This window comes from Trifolium pratense, linkage group LG1 (genome assembly GCF_020283565.1).
Source record: "Trifolium pratense cultivar HEN17-A07 linkage group LG1, ARS_RC_1.1, whole genome shotgun sequence".
NCBI classification, from domain to species: Eukaryota; Viridiplantae; Streptophyta; class Magnoliopsida; order Fabales; family Fabaceae; genus Trifolium; species Trifolium pratense.
In genome coordinates, this window is record NC_060059.1 from 43,166,688 (window position 1) to 43,184,051 (window position 17,364).

Genomic DNA, 17,364 nt, shown 5'->3' on the forward strand with positions numbered 1-17,364 from the left:
TTTTTTTTTTGACAAAGTTAAAAAGATATAGATAAGACAACAATACATATTTGAAATTGTTCTGTAAAAAAAGTATATATATATATATATATATATATATATATATATATATATATATATATATATATATATATATATATATATAGTTAGTACAAATATTTGAAATAGAAAGTTTTTTTTTAAGCTAAAAAGATATAGATTTTTTTTTACAAAGTTAAAAAGATATAGATAAGACAATAGATATTTGAACTCGTTTGTCGATAGAGACCTAATGAAATATAAAGTTAGTACAGATATGATAAGACAAGATAGAAAAAATAAGTATCATATCACGTGTTTGATGCGCACATGATAGCAAATAAAATATATATTATTACATCTTTTTCCCCAAATTAACATGTAAGAATTTCAAATCTTATATAAATTACCAAAGAGTGCTAAAAAAATTAAATAAGTAAAATAATAATTTTTTATAACAAAAAATTAATGACAGTACTGAATAAACAATGAGTTAAATAAAAATACTTCATATGGTCCTTTTTATAAGAAATTTTTGATTTTTCAGGTTCATCCAATAATCAATGGATTTGGTTTATATTATAGACCAAATGCATTAGTATTTGATTTTTCAGGTTCATCCAATATTTATTAATTCATCAAATCATAAATATTTATTTACAGCATGTTTTTAACTTTTTTAATCATCAAATCATAAATATTTATTAATTCATATTATATTTACATAATGTTCTAGATTTGGTCGCTTGGTTACACGTTCAAGCGACCACAGAACGACCAATGTCATAATGTTCCTATATCCATATTGTGATCAATGGATGTTGGACATCACATGGTGAGTGTGTGCTTGCATAGTGTAGCCTATAGCTAAAGTAATTCATAATCGGTTGGAACCATTCAACTTTTCATGAAAGAGTATAGTTTGATACCTTATGACTATTCATAAAAGAATTGGTATAATCATTTAACCCTACATGAAAGGGTAGATCCCCTCCCCACTTTCTCTATAAACTAGATGGCTGCCCGTGCGTTGCACGGGTTCGGCGGAGCATCATGTGTATATCAATCATGGATGCAACGTGCTAATGAAATTAGTCATAAACATACGAAAATCATTTCGGGGGAGCATCATTATATATACCAATCATGGAAACTATGAGCAAAGGAAATTAGTCATAAACATATGAAAATTAAGTAATTTAATTGTAATATCATTACAAAACAAATCAAAGCTCAATTGGATCATTCGAGTTAGAACCAACCCGGACATTCTTTTTATTGTCGACTATCTTTCCTTTCATAAGTGGATGACTCAGTCATATCAAATTTTATAGTAGAGCCTTCAAAGACCCGTGAATCACCCTATTGTTAGATGGCTCAGTCACATCGAATTTTATAGTTGAGCTTTCAAAGACCCGTGACATTAATAAAATTTAATAAAAAGATTCACACTTCAACCTCTACTTATAGAAAGGTTTATAACTTTTTCGAGATACTTCAACCTTCGAGTATTGATAGAGAGATTCATAATTTTTACGCCCTACTTATAAAAAGGTCTACAATTTTTTAGGTAAAAATTATCAACACCAAACTATCAATGATTATATTGGAGCTTTCAAAGACCCGTGACTGAGCCTTGAAAAAAAATATATAACTTGGAAGGATTTTCAAACTTTAAGGTTGAACAAAACTGTGACCATTTTTCCATGGATATTCTTATAATAATATTGTGTCATTAATTCCATGTTGAGAAAGTTGTATCATATTTTGAAATTCTCATCTAGCAAAAATAAAAAGAAAATTGACAAAATTGATAATTCATAAGTGACTTTTAACCAAAGACAAAATGAATTTAAAAAATGAATTTTTACTTATATGATCCACTATTTATATCCACACATCAGACTCATTATGAAAATCGGTTTCAATGGTCAATCCTTATGCAAAGATAAAGCTCCTTCTAAATAAACTACTAATATCTCTTCAAAGCCACAACTTCACTTGCTAACATTCTCATTTACACTAATTAAACTACCACCTAACACAGACTCAAAGCATACGAAAGCACCTATAAATTCTAGAAGACCTTGTGCAGTTTTGAGGCCAAAATAGAGCTCTTCAGAAGCTTCCCTTTCTTTTTGATATGGCCATGCCGAGTCTTCATTACACACTCCATAAACCACACCTACAATATTTGTGTTACATGTAATCAGAAAGTGCCTAATTGCTTGAATCAGTCTAGAGTCAAAAGAAAGGAATATACAAAAATTTCTGAAGGAAATTATTATTACAATGACAAATTGAGCATATGTACTTGCAGCAAGATAAGCACAAAAATGTAAAGCATCTATAATTATGCATACCTCCATTCGTCAAATCTTATATGCTATGGAAGGACTGAAACAGGTTCATTATCAAATTTAATTAGTAGGACATCTGATCTAAAACACATAATTGACTTGTATTGGATGGCTGTATCACAAGTTCACGACAGTCTATATGCTAAAATTAGGCTGAAGACACGCTATTGCCTAGGCCCAGAAATAAGAAGGTAACACAACTTCTATTGCAACACCAAGCTACATATTATTAACCATGGCAGTACATAAAATCAAGGAATTCATCAACATGGGCACAAGAGTTCATTGAAATAATGGCATCAAATGGGAACCAAACAGCTTGCCATGTATTAAAAGTAATACTCATTTAACCAATACACAGTTTTGAATTGTGAAACATAAATCTTCAACGGAAAATGAGCAATAAAATGACATTTGATAAGAAAACCCACATAAAGAATGCAAACAAAATTTCCGGCATTCCTAAGAAAAATAAACTGCAGGACATGCATCATCATATTACGCACAAGGTTTCTGAACAATTGATTTAGCCAGGAAGAACTGAATTGATTTATACCTGACTGTTGTAAAGAAGATATGGGATATAACCAATTGCAGACTCAATTATGTTCAAACCAAAAGTGTAAGCCTGCAAGAAATGTACCAAAAAGTATTAATCTTTAGCTGGAATATTGAACAATTTTAAGGAGTAATAATATGTATGGTAAGAAGAAAATAGAAATTTCAGGTGTATTTGACTACAATGAATTTTGAGACACAAAGTAACTGAATAGCATGCTTAAAATATATTTTCAGCTAAAAACTAAAAATACATATAATATAAATTAGTTTGGGCCTTCCAAAAGCAATAACTTATATCGACAAAGTCCAATATTTCCCAAAAGCAATAACTTGCAAAGTTTGTTCCTACTCTCGTAGTGGAAGTTCAGCACAGTACAAAAGCCTAAGTTTGTCTTCAAATATTAGTTCCAATAAAGATTAAAAGGAAATTATGCAAATTCGTCTTTTCACAATATCATGATGAAAAGAAAAAGAAAAAAAAAGAAAAAAGGAAGATGAAAAGGAGTGATCCTTGAATCATACCAAGGATGAAACAGCTAAACATCAGAGTAGTCTCTTTCCCATGCGCAATGCTTCTCCTGGATCTTCACCATCTGCCTGTAGCCCGACATTATCATGAACTATACAATTCTATTGATAATTGAACATAGTTCAAAAATAGAAGATTTTATTGAGTGTGCTGTCATAGAATATGAAACTCACATTAACTGTGGAGGTTTTAGGAGATTCAAAGGATTTTAACTTCACAAAAAGCATATATACAAAAGTAAAGGCTAAAAACTGCAAAGGTTTATAATCAGCACTACGGGTGACCACGATCCAAGCTGTCTGCATAAAATAGTAAACAATTCTTATCAATACTACATTATAAGACGTAACACCAATATGTTTTCTGAGCATTAGTATATTCCAAAATAAATAAATAAAATCAACTACTCATTTACTACTCACAAAAGCAGCAGCTATTGCCAAGTTGATGCGCACATCATTTTCACTTGATTTAGCAGACCTGAAATTGCATTGGAGTTCAAATAATGTCAAAAAATCCAAGTGGCTGATAATAGAATGACACTGCTTAGTGATAACGGGAAAAATATAACTTGAAGAAAATGTAGAACATGATGAAATTGACGCCGAAAATAAATCTCAGTTATACATACAGCAGGAAAAATGAGATTTTCCTTCCAAGATGTTACTACATAGCATAATAAACTGTTCACCCCTCCAAAGTTCCACCCATGATAAAACAGTAATTGGATCGCATTGAGTATAATAGACATCTTAATTAACACAATTCAACCATAAATAAAGTGGGTGGAACTTTAGAGCAGGGAAATAACATGGTGACCATTCTCAAGCACATTGCAGCATAATAGAACAATATACAGCAACAGAACTACCATGTCATGAAACATGAGAAGCAATAACAAACCTTGGTCCCCAAGGTATAATTGGCTGCTTGTCGGCATACTTTATCTCGTTTGAAACCTGCGCATTCAATTTAGAAATCATATAAAATTTTGAGAAACACACAACAAAAAGTATCTCTATACAGTCATGTATTCATGTGTAGTGTGCAATTTCAAATGCTTGCGAAAAGAAAAGTTCCCCTACATTACCTTAAATGATCCAGAAGTGACACCCCTTTTCCGATTACTCAATTCCGCCATCAAAAGTTTGTCATATTCCTTTTCTTGCCGAATCTTAGATTCACAATACATGTGTTAGTACATTAAAATTGAAATAAAAACATACAACAAAATGGATTACTAACAAACAACTTAATAAAAAATGAAATAATTAAGAGCATTATAAGACACATTTATAGAATCAATGCAAAAAGTAATCATCGGTCCCGTCTCGCAGTAAATTACACATTTCAGTAAAAATTAAAATAGAGAACAGTTAAGTTACTTTGGAAGCAGTTTCTTCATCACCCTTAATATCAGCTTCCTTCTTTTTCTTAGTATATGCTGTTTTGATCGTGTCGAACTTCTCGATAGGGCTTACACAGAGAGTCTATATAATTATAATAATAACACAATGTCATACATTAATAACAATTAATTCTAAGATAATTAAGTAAATAAATAGATTAGAGAGTAAAATTTTTGACCTCATAAGGATTGAAGTCGCCGTTAGGATTAGAATTTCCAGCTGCAGATGCAGAAGCACTGATAATTAGTCTGTTATTCCATGATGTTACCACCTTAAATAAACCTCTATAATACATAACATTAAAAAAATAATGAATAAGCAATTCAGTAAAGCACTATACCCTATGCTGTAAGCAAACCTCTATGCTATAAACTTTAAATTGACCCAGAACACAATTTAACTCAGAAAAGCCAACCCATCATGTCTCCCCTGTCACTTAAGAGAAAAACTACCACAATATCTAGCCAGCATGAGTACAACAATTAAAATTTCAGCTTCATAGTCCACAAATCATGAGTACAATCAAATTAAAATCAATATCTATACTTTTCATGAATGGGAAACCGAAAATAGTGAAAAATTGAAAAGAAGATGATGAACAAATCAGCAAGAATGATACAGGAAAAATAGAAGAAAAACCAGCAAAGAAACAGAAAAACATAAACCAAACCTAAGATTGAGAACCCAAAAATTGAAACTGACCTACCTCTTTCATAGATCGTGCAAAAAACCAACACAAAAAGCCAATTAGAGAGATGAATATTCACAAATTGAGAACATGAGTAGTGTCATAACATAGCAAAGATTTAATTCTTTGAATAGGTGAACCAATTAAGTATTGTATATTAAAGCATTCAAAATCATAAGAGAGCATGCCATATGGAAAATGAAGGGTTAGAAGAAGATAGTTTTGAGATAGGATATACAAAACGCATATAGAAAAGAAAATTAGAAAAGTGGTGTATTCGATCAATGAGAAAATATGTGTGGATTAGTGAAGGAGTTATGCAAAAATATAGGATTGGATGATCAATACTTCCTAAAAAGTAGCCATGATAATGTAGCCATCCCTATAAAATAGTAGTAACCATAAATATCTATCCCCCTCCCCTAAAAGTAGCAATTATGATTCACCAACATGGGTTCCAAATTTATCTGCATAGCTTCAGTGTCAATGGCTGCTTAGTGCTTTTTTTTTTTTTAATCCTAGGCTTTTTTCTCTTAGAATTGTTATGTGTTGGATATGTGTTTTAGGTAATTCCTATGTATCAATTGTCTCGATATAACTATAATTGATTGCAATTCACATCAAATAGATGAAAACTCAAGAACATTAAGAACATATAATACATGTGCTAAATGCTAATTAAATTCGCAAATAAAAAAAAAATCATAATGTAAAAGATGCAAGAAGAGAAACTACCTCTTATAACAGATAATCAAAACCTTCAAGCTAAATCTAAATCCATCCTTTATCTGCAAAATGCTGCATGAAGCAATTCTTGTGCAGTTCTTTCTAAAAACCTAAAAAAAATGAGGTAAGGATATCATGTCCAATTAACAACATCAAGTGATTATTTAAAGAGAGATGCAGTGTTTATGAAATCTATACCTAAGTATAGCAGTTCTTGGCATCCTGCATTTTCCACAGTAAAAATGGCCTCCTAATAGTCCTGCAAAAACTTTAATAATACAACATCAACACACAAAATTACTAACATGACAGACAACACAAACAATCCAACCTCAAAATCAACACACAAAGGAAATATTAAGCAAGTTTATGAGCACATTGACACAACAAACAATTAAAATTAAAAAAAAAAAAACGAAAACAGTTTGAAAGAGAAAAGAGATTTTTCTAGTCAATTGAGTTTATTGACATCCAAAGATCCAATTTCATGGAGGATTTCAAACATGCAAGATCAAAATTTGAGGAATTGAAATTTGGGGGTTAGGGTTGATGATTTTCGGCCTACCTGAGAGGAAGAATAATGTGATTCTGATGACGGCAGCATCACCGGAAGCGGAGAGGACGTTCTGATTCGGAGATTGATTTGTAGGGGGCGGTGGAGGTTGTGGTGGATGCGGTGGTGGAGGAAGAGATGAGGCAAAGAGAAGAGTTAGTAGTGTGAGATGGTGAGAAAAGAGAGAGCACGAGAGAGAGAGGGAGAGAAGAGAGAGAAAAAAAATTTACAAATGAAAAAAATTTGGGAAAAGAGAAATATATATGTCAGTGGACCCAATGCATGGGTTACATATTGCTAGTATGTGGAAGCTTCTAGTTACCTCTGCATCACAACCCACACACTTGTCATGTGAAGCTTTGCATGGATGACATCTTTTAAAGTTGACCAAACCTTGCAGCTAGGCATGTGGAACATGATCATTGGATAAAAATTGGCAGCACATGAGTGGATGAAATTGGCAAAGGATGATTGGACAATATGCAAGGTTGTTGATCACCAATTGGGCAAATCAATTAGGGTTTCATTAGGGTTTACAAAGTTGCTTCCAAACTCCACCATCCTTTAGTATAACTAGATGGCTGCCCGTGCGTTGCACGGGTTCGGCGGAGCATCATGTGTATATCAATCATGGATGCAACGTGCTAATGAAATTAGTCATAAACATACGAAAATCATTTCGGGGGAGCATCATTATATATACCAATCATGGAAACTATGAGCAAAGGAAATTAGTCATAAACATATGAAAATTAAGTAATTTAATTGTAATATCATTACAAAACAAATCAAAGCTCAATTGGATCATTCGAGTTAGAACCAACCCGGACATTCTTTTTATTGTCGACTATCTTTCCTTTCATAAGTGGATGACTCAGTCATATCAAATTTTATAGTAGAGCCTTCAAAGACCCGTGAATCACCCTATTGTTAGATGGCTCAGTCACATCGAATTTTATAGTTGAGCTTTCAAAGACCCGTGACATTAATAAAATTTAATAAAAAGATTCACACTTCAACCTCTACTTATAGAAAGGTTTATAACTTTTTCGAGATACTTCAACCTTCGAGTATTGATAGAGAGATTCATAATTTTTACGCCCTACTTATAAAAAGGTCTACAATTTTTTAGGTAAAAATTATCAACACCAAACTATCAATGATTATATTGGAGCTTTCAAAGACCCGTGACTGAGCCTTGAAAAAAAATATATAACTTGGAAGGATTTTCAAACTTTAAGGTTGAACAAAACTGTGACCATTTTTCCATGGATATTCTTATAATAATATTGTGTCATTAATTCCATGTTGAGAAAGTTGTATCATATTTTGAAATTCTCATCTAGCAAAAATAAAAAGAAAATTGACAAAATTGATAATTCATAAGTGACTTTTAACCAAAGACAAAATGAATTTAAAAAATGAATTTTTACTTATATGATCCACTATTTATATCCACACATCAGACTCATTATGAAAATCGGTTTCAATGGTCAATCCTTATGCAAAGATAAAGCTCCTTCTAAATAAACTACTAATATCTCTTCAAAGCCACAACTTCACTTGCTAACATTCTCATTTACACTAATTAAACTACCACCTAACACAGACTCAAAGCATACGAAAGCACCTATAAATTCTAGAAGACCTTGTGCAGTTTTGAGGCCAAAATAGAGCTCTTCAGAAGCTTCCCTTTCTTTTTGATATGGCCATGCCGAGTCTTCATTACACACTCCATAAACCACACCTACAATATTTGTGTTACATGTAATCAGAAAGTGCCTAATTGCTTGAATCAGTCTAGAGTCAAAAGAAAGGAATATACAAAAATTTCTGAAGGAAATTATTATTACAATGACAAATTGAGCATATGTACTTGCAGCAAGATAAGCACAAAAATGTAAAGCATCTATAATTATGCATACCTCCATTCGTCAAATCTTATATGCTATGGAAGGACTGAAACAGGTTCATTATCAAATTTAATTAGTAGGACATCTGATCTAAAACACATAATTGACTTGTATTGGATGGCTGTATCACAAGTTCACGACAGTCTATATGCTAAAATTAGGCTGAAGACACGCTATTGCCTAGGCCCAGAAATAAGAAGGTAACACAACTTCTATTGCAACACCAAGCTACATATTATTAACCATGGCAGTACATAAAATCAAGGAATTCATCAACATGGGCACAAGAGTTCATTGAAATAATGGCATCAAATGGGAACCAAACAGCTTGCCATGTATTAAAAGTAATACTCATTTAACCAATACACAGTTTTGAATTGTGAAACATAAATCTTCAACGGAAAATGAGCAATAAAATGACATTTGATAAGAAAACCCACATAAAGAATGCAAACAAAATTTCCGGCATTCCTAAGAAAAATAAACTGCAGGACATGCATCATCATATTACGCACAAGGTTTCTGAACAATTGATTTAGCCAGGAAGAACTGAATTGATTTATACCTGACTGTTGTAAAGAAGATATGGGATATAACCAATTGCAGACTCAATTATGTTCAAACCAAAAGTGTAAGCCTGCAAGAAATGTACCAAAAAGTATTAATCTTTAGCTGGAATATTGAACAATTTTAAGGAGTAATAATATGTATGGTAAGAAGAAAATAGAAATTTCAGGTGTATTTGACTACAATGAATTTTGAGACACAAAGTAACTGAATAGCATGCTTAAAATATATTTTCAGCTAAAAACTAAAAATACATATAATATAAATTAGTTTGGGCCTTCCAAAAGCAATAACTTATATCGACAAAGTCCAATATTTCCCAAAAGCAATAACTTGCAAAGTTTGTTCCTACTCTCGTAGTGGAAGTTCAGCACAGTACAAAAGCCTAAGTTTGTCTTCAAATATTAGTTCCAATAAAGATTAAAAGGAAATTATGCAAATTCGTCTTTTCACAATATCATGATGAAAAGAAAAAGAAAAAAAAAGAAAAAAGGAAGATGAAAAGGAGTGATCCTTGAATCATACCAAGGATGAAACAGCTAAACATCAGAGTAGTCTCTTTCCCATGCGCAATGCTTCTCCTGGATCTTCACCATCTGCCTGTAGCCCGACATTATCATGAACTATACAATTCTATTGATAATTGAACATAGTTCAAAAATAGAAGATTTTATTGAGTGTGCTGTCATAGAATATGAAACTCACATTAACTGTGGAGGTTTTAGGAGATTCAAAGGATTTTAACTTCACAAAAAGCATATATACAAAAGTAAAGGCTAAAAACTGCAAAGGTTTATAATCAGCACTACGGGTGACCACGATCCAAGCTGTCTGCATAAAATAGTAAACAATTCTTATCAATACTACATTATAAGACGTAACACCAATATGTTTTCTGAGCATTAGTATATTCCAAAATAAATAAATAAAATCAACTACTCATTTACTACTCACAAAAGCAGCAGCTATTGCCAAGTTGATGCGCACATCATTTTCACTTGATTTAGCAGACCTGAAATTGCATTGGAGTTCAAATAATGTCAAAAAATCCAAGTGGCTGATAATAGAATGACACTGCTTAGTGATAACGGGAAAAATATAACTTGAAGAAAATGTAGAACATGATGAAATTGACGCCGAAAATAAATCTCAGTTATACATACAGCAGGAAAAATGAGATTTTCCTTCCAAGATGTTACTACATAGCATAATAAACTGTTCACCCCTCCAAAGTTCCACCCATGATAAAACAGTAATTGGATCGCATTGAGTATAATAGACATCTTAATTAACACAATTCAACCATAAATAAAGTGGGTGGAACTTTAGAGCAGGGAAATAACATGGTGACCATTCTCAAGCACATTGCAGCATAATAGAACAATATACAGCAACAGAACTACCATGTCATGAAACATGAGAAGCAATAACAAACCTTGGTCCCCAAGGTATAATTGGCTGCTTGTCGGCATACTTTATCTCGTTTGAAACCTGCGCATTCAATTTAGAAATCATATAAAATTTTGAGAAACACACAACAAAAAGTATCTCTATACAGTCATGTATTCATGTGTAGTGTGCAATTTCAAATGCTTGCGAAAAGAAAAGTTCCCCTACATTACCTTAAATGATCCAGAAGTGACACCCCTTTTCCGATTACTCAATTCCGCCATCAAAAGTTTGTCATATTCCTTTTCTTGCCGAATCTTAGATTCACAATACATGTGTTAGTACATTAAAATTGAAATAAAAACATACAACAAAATGGATTACTAACAAACAACTTAATAAAAAATGAAATAATTAAGAGCATTATAAGACACATTTATAGAATCAATGCAAAAAGTAATCATCGGTCCCGTCTCGCAGTAAATTACACATTTCAGTAAAAATTAAAATAGAGAACAGTTAAGTTACTTTGGAAGCAGTTTCTTCATCACCCTTAATATCAGCTTCCTTCTTTTTCTTAGTATATGCTGTTTTGATCGTGTCGAACTTCTCGATAGGGCTTACACAGAGAGTCTATATAATTATAATAATAACACAATGTCATACATTAATAACAATTAATTCTAAGATAATTAAGTAAATAAATAGATTAGAGAGTAAAATTTTTGACCTCATAAGGATTGAAGTCGCCGTTAGGATTAGAATTTCCAGCTGCAGATGCAGAAGCACTGATAATTAGTCTGTTATTCCATGATGTTACCACCTTAAATAAACCTCTATAATACATAACATTAAAAAAATAATGAATAAGCAATTCAGTAAAGCACTATACCCTATGCTGTAAGCAAACCTCTATGCTATAAACTTTAAATTGACCCAGAACACAATTTAACTCAGAAAAGCCAACCCATCATGTCTCCCCTGTCACTTAAGAGAAAAACTACCACAATATCTAGCCAGCATGAGTACAACAATTAAAATTTCAGCTTCATAGTCCACAAATCATGAGTACAATCAAATTAAAATCAATATCTATACTTTTCATGAATGGGAAACCGAAAATAGTGAAAAATTGAAAAGAAGATGATGAACAAATCAGCAAGAATGATACAGGAAAAATAGAAGAAAAACCAGCAAAGAAACAGAAAAACATAAACCAAACCTAAGATTGAGAACCCAAAAATTGAAACTGACCTACCTCTTTCATAGATCGTGCAAAAAACCAACACAAAAAGCCAATTAGAGAGATGAATATTCACAAATTGAGAACATGAGTAGTGTCATAACATAGCAAAGATTTAATTCTTTGAATAGGTGAACCAATTAAGTATTGTATATTAAAGCATTCAAAATCATAAGAGAGCATGCCATATGGAAAATGAAGGGTTAGAAGAAGATAGTTTTGAGATAGGATATACAAAACGCATATAGAAAAGAAAATTAGAAAAGTGGTGTATTCGATCAATGAGAAAATATGTGTGGATTAGTGAAGGAGTTATGCAAAAATATAGGATTGGATGATCAATACTTCCTAAAAAGTAGCCATGATAATGTAGCCATCCCTATAAAATAGTAGTAACCATAAATATCTATCCCCCTCCCCTAAAAGTAGCAATTATGATTCACCAACATGGGTTCCAAATTTATCTGCATAGCTTCAGTGTCAATGGCTGCTTAGTGCTTTTTTTTTTTTTAATCCTAGGCTTTTTTCTCTTAGAATTGTTATGTGTTGGATATGTGTTTTAGGTAATTCCTATGTATCAATTGTCTCGATATAACTATAATTGATTGCAATTCACATCAAATAGATGAAAACTCAAGAACATTAAGAACATATAATACATGTGCTAAATGCTAATTAAATTCGCAAATAAAAAAAAAATCATAATGTAAAAGATGCAAGAAGAGAAACTACCTCTTATAACAGATAATCAAAACCTTCAAGCTAAATCTAAATCCATCCTTTATCTGCAAAATGCTGCATGAAGCAATTCTTGTGCAGTTCTTTCTAAAAACCTAAAAAAAATGAGGTAAGGATATCATGTCCAATTAACAACATCAAGTGATTATTTAAAGAGAGATGCAGTGTTTATGAAATCTATACCTAAGTATAGCAGTTCTTGGCATCCTGCATTTTCCACAGTAAAAATGGCCTCCTAATAGTCCTGCAAAAACTTTAATAATACAACATCAACACACAAAATTACTAACATGACAGACAACACAAACAATCCAACCTCAAAATCAACACACAAAGGAAATATTAAGCAAGTTTATGAGCACATTGACACAACAAACAATTAAAATTAAAAAAAAAAAAACGAAAACAGTTTGAAAGAGAAAAGAGATTTTTCTAGTCAATTGAGTTTATTGACATCCAAAGATCCAATTTCATGGAGGATTTCAAACATGCAAGATCAAAATTTGAGGAATTGAAATTTGGGGGTTAGGGTTGATGATTTTCGGCCTACCTGAGAGGAAGAATAATGTGATTCTGATGACGGCAGCATCACCGGAAGCGGAGAGGACGTTCTGATTCGGAGATTGATTTGTAGGGGGCGGTGGAGGTTGTGGTGGATGCGGTGGTGGAGGAAGAGATGAGGCAAAGAGAAGAGTTAGTAGTGTGAGATGGTGAGAAAAGAGAGAGCACGAGAGAGAGAGGGAGAGAAGAGAGAGAAAAAAAATTTACAAATGAAAAAAATTTGGGAAAAGAGAAATATATATGTCAGTGGACCCAATGCATGGGTTACATATTGCTAGTATGTGGAAGCTTCTAGTTACCTCTGCATCACAACCCACACACTTGTCATGTGAAGCTTTGCATGGATGACATCTTTTAAAGTTGACCAAACCTTGCAGCTAGGCATGTGGAACATGATCATTGGATAAAAATTGGCAGCACATGAGTGGATGAAATTGGCAAAGGATGATTGGACAATATGCAAGGTTGTTGATCACCAATTGGGCAAATCAATTAGGGTTTCATTAGGGTTTACAAAGTTGCTTCCAAACTCCACCATCCTTTAGTATAATAGGATAGGATATATACGTCCTAGGACATATGGAGACAATGACTTGAAGTTTGTAACTCTAATAACATTAGTAAATCTTATTGAGAGAGATGTCATTGCATGCCTACCCCTTTAAGCTTGAGAAAGAAGGGGATGAAGATCTTATCTTATAATTATTGACGAGAGACATTCCAAGGCAAAGGCGGCTTAATTGAAGTGGAAAATACTTCAAGGTGAAGAAACCTCCATTGTTGGGTGACCATTTGGTCGCTGAGCAACCGTGACTAACCCTAAAAACTATAAATATAGCTCAAAACATGATTTTAAGTATTTTTAGTCATTTATCTGATTCCAGAACATAGAGAAGATAGCAACTAGAGGGAGAAAAAACCAAGATTGAAGAATCTTGAGTATTCAACATCATTAATCCTTCCATCTCTTCTTACTATGCATTGGAGTCATTTATAACTAATTATCTCTATTGTTAGGTTTAGGTGTAGTTATTATGATTCTCTTGTAGAAAATTGATCTGAGTGGTTATATATAAGTTTTGTTTCATTATATCGACAAGTTTATTTATACACTTAATGTTTTTATGACTAAAATTCCCAAATTGATTATTTGATTTGAAAAGTGTTAGACTCGGACTTTTTATCTAAGAGCATGGAATGTATTCATTTGTAGATTCTAGTTACGAGACATCGGGCTGGGTTTACAACCACAACCCACCATTGGAAGTTACTGTTGTTATATCTATTAATTGAGCGAGACATCAAAGCTTAATAAATACGATAGATCTCTTGTCGTTTACTAGACACAGAAACGTACAATGAGCGATAAGTGAAGGTATAACTGAAACACTATGATTGTATAATCGATCAAGCATATATTTTTTAAGAATAGAAACAAAATCTAATATCGACAATATATATCTCTGATTTTTGGTTCATGTTTAATGCATTTGATCAATCTCATCAAACACCTTTTTTATATACTTAGAACCAAGGTTATCAAAACCGGACCGGCCGGTCGGACCGGCCGGTCGGACCGTGAACCGGTCATGAAAACGGTTCGGTTTTGAGCAAAAAACGGATAAAAAATCGACCGGCAAAAAACCACGTGAACCGCGGTCGAACCGGGACGAACCGGTGAACTGGCCGGGCGGTTCAAGCGGTTTTGCAGATTATTTATTTTTTTTAAAAAAAAAATAGGGCAAAACGACGTCGTTTTAACTTTTTTTTAAAAAAAAAATCTGAAACAAAAATAGGAAAGATTTTTATTTTTCATCTATTTTTCGTTTGGTTTGAATTATAAATTTTATTTTATTTTGACTTGTGATATTTTATCTTTTTAATGTGTGAAATTATGAAATATTGAGCAATTATTCATATATTTTTATTTATATATTAATTAAAATATATGTTTAATTAAAAACGGTTCGACCCCGATTGAATCCGGTCCGACCAATTGAACCTTGAACCGATGAGCTCACCGGTTCGATGACCGGTCCGGTTCTGACAACCTTACTTAGAACAATGTTAATTTGTTGAACTGTTTTAATATCGCACGAGTCCATGTAAATACGATAACTTGGAATACTTATTTTTGATAATGTAAAACTATATTTATCAGCATGCCTCAAAGTTCAAAAAACATTTATAGAGATACTGATAATAGATAATTTATTAAAGAAATTCTCACGCAGTCAACAGGAGTTAAATGCACAGGAAACTTTTTACCAACCCAACAAACATTTATTTGTGATTATATATAGGGTAAATAGTGTCATACCCCCTGCAAAATAGGCGAGTTTTGTGTTATCTCCTGCAAAATATTTTTTTGAGATTACCCCCCTGACATGTCAAGATTCCTTGCGTTACCCCCTGGCTCAACAAGTGGGCATATGACATGGACGAATCTTGACGTGGCATGACACGTGAAAATTAATTTATTTTTTATTTATTTTTAATTGCCAGCTCAGTAATTATTTATTTTTTAATTAAAAAAAAATGAAAAAAACTTTTTTTTTAAAGAAACTTTTTTTTTTTACGGTAATTTTTTTTTAAAGAAATCTTTTTTTTTAAAGAAACTTTTTTTTAAAGAAATTTTTTTATTTAAAGAAAAAAAAATTTCGTTCCGTTCATATGCAGCGATTGTTCTTCGTTTTCAATTTCAATTTGGGGGTTAGGGCAAAGCGATTGTTCTTGCGTTACCATGTGATTGCAATTTTTTTTTGTTACTCTATTATTATTATTAGTTATTATTATTATTATTATTATTAGTTTTTTGGTTACTATTATTATTATTAGTTTTTTATTCATCTTCGTTTTTTTTTTGTTACTCTATTATTAGTTATTATATATATATAAGAATTTTTTTTATATATATAATAACAACTTTTAGTCAAAAAAAAAAACTTTCTTTTAAGTAAGTTCATAAAAATATAACAACTTTTAAGTTTTTTTTCATTTTTTTATTAAAAACCCACATTAATTAATGAGTTGGCAATTAAAAATAAATTAATTTTCACGTGTCATGCCACGTCAAGATTCTTCCATGTCATATGCCCACTTGTTGAGCTAGGGGGGTAACGCAAAGAATCTTGACATTGCAGGGGGTAATCTCAAAAAAATATTTTGCAGGGGGTAACGCAAAACTCTGCTATTTTGCAGGGGGTATAACACTATTTACCCTTATATATATTACAAAAATTACATACTCCCTCTGTTCCAAATTATAAGGGAAAAAAGCCCATTTTTTTGTCCCAAATTATAAGGGAGAAAGTCATTTTCAAGAATGTTTTTCCCTTATTTTCATAAAATTAAATGCAAATTGCATTTAATTTTCTCTCTCTACCCTTTTCTCAATAAACAACGACCAATAAAAATTGTTTTTACATCTTCCTATGCAACTTATTCTAAGGAAAACCCACAAAAACATATTTCAAATTCTCATGTTTTACTTTTTCTTAATAAGTGTGATTTTTTTATTTTCTCTTATAATTCGGGACGGAGGGAGTATAAAATTAGTCTGTTTCCCAAGTGGCCACTTGATTGAGAAGTCACTTTGCAATCAAGAGTACCTGATTTGAAACTTGGCTCAAGAAAAAAAAATTACATATAAAATTAGTTGCTATACAATATTTTCAACATTACTCTAAATTTTAAAATTGGTGCATGAACTTCGTTTTATCATTCGTTCTCTTATTTATCTGAAAAATGAACTAATAATTTTTTAGATGTCCTTTTTTGACTGATATGAACCTAAATATTAAAAATTATGAAAAATATATTATAAAAATAAATAAGAAAAAATTAATATCTATAAGAAAATAATCATCATTAAAAATAAAATATGAATTAACAAATAAAAAACTAAAGAATATAATATTTAAACTCAATCAATTTGGATTTTCTCCGTAAAAGTCACGACGAGTTTGGGCAGAAGAGTATGAGTTTTGTTGTCATGCCTAGTTCACACTTACAAAAGTGGCATAATCAACACCCACCACAAGGAGAGTTCCATTTATGTTGCAGTTTTTAAGTACCTTGTGAGTTTTTATTTGACCAAGTCATAACAT

The 17,364-nt window shown here is 31.8% G+C and overlaps 2 pseudogenes; both read right to left on the reverse strand.

Annotated features, from left to right (window-relative positions):
- Positions 1 to 1,865: 1,865 nt before the first annotated feature.
- Positions 1,866 to 7,163, reverse strand: LOC123914036 (annotated as a pseudogene).
- A 1,090-nt stretch (positions 7,164 to 8,253) lies between these two features.
- On the reverse strand, positions 8,254 to 13,551 carry LOC123914026 (annotated as a pseudogene).
- Between the last annotated feature and the right edge of the window lie 3,813 nt (positions 13,552 to 17,364).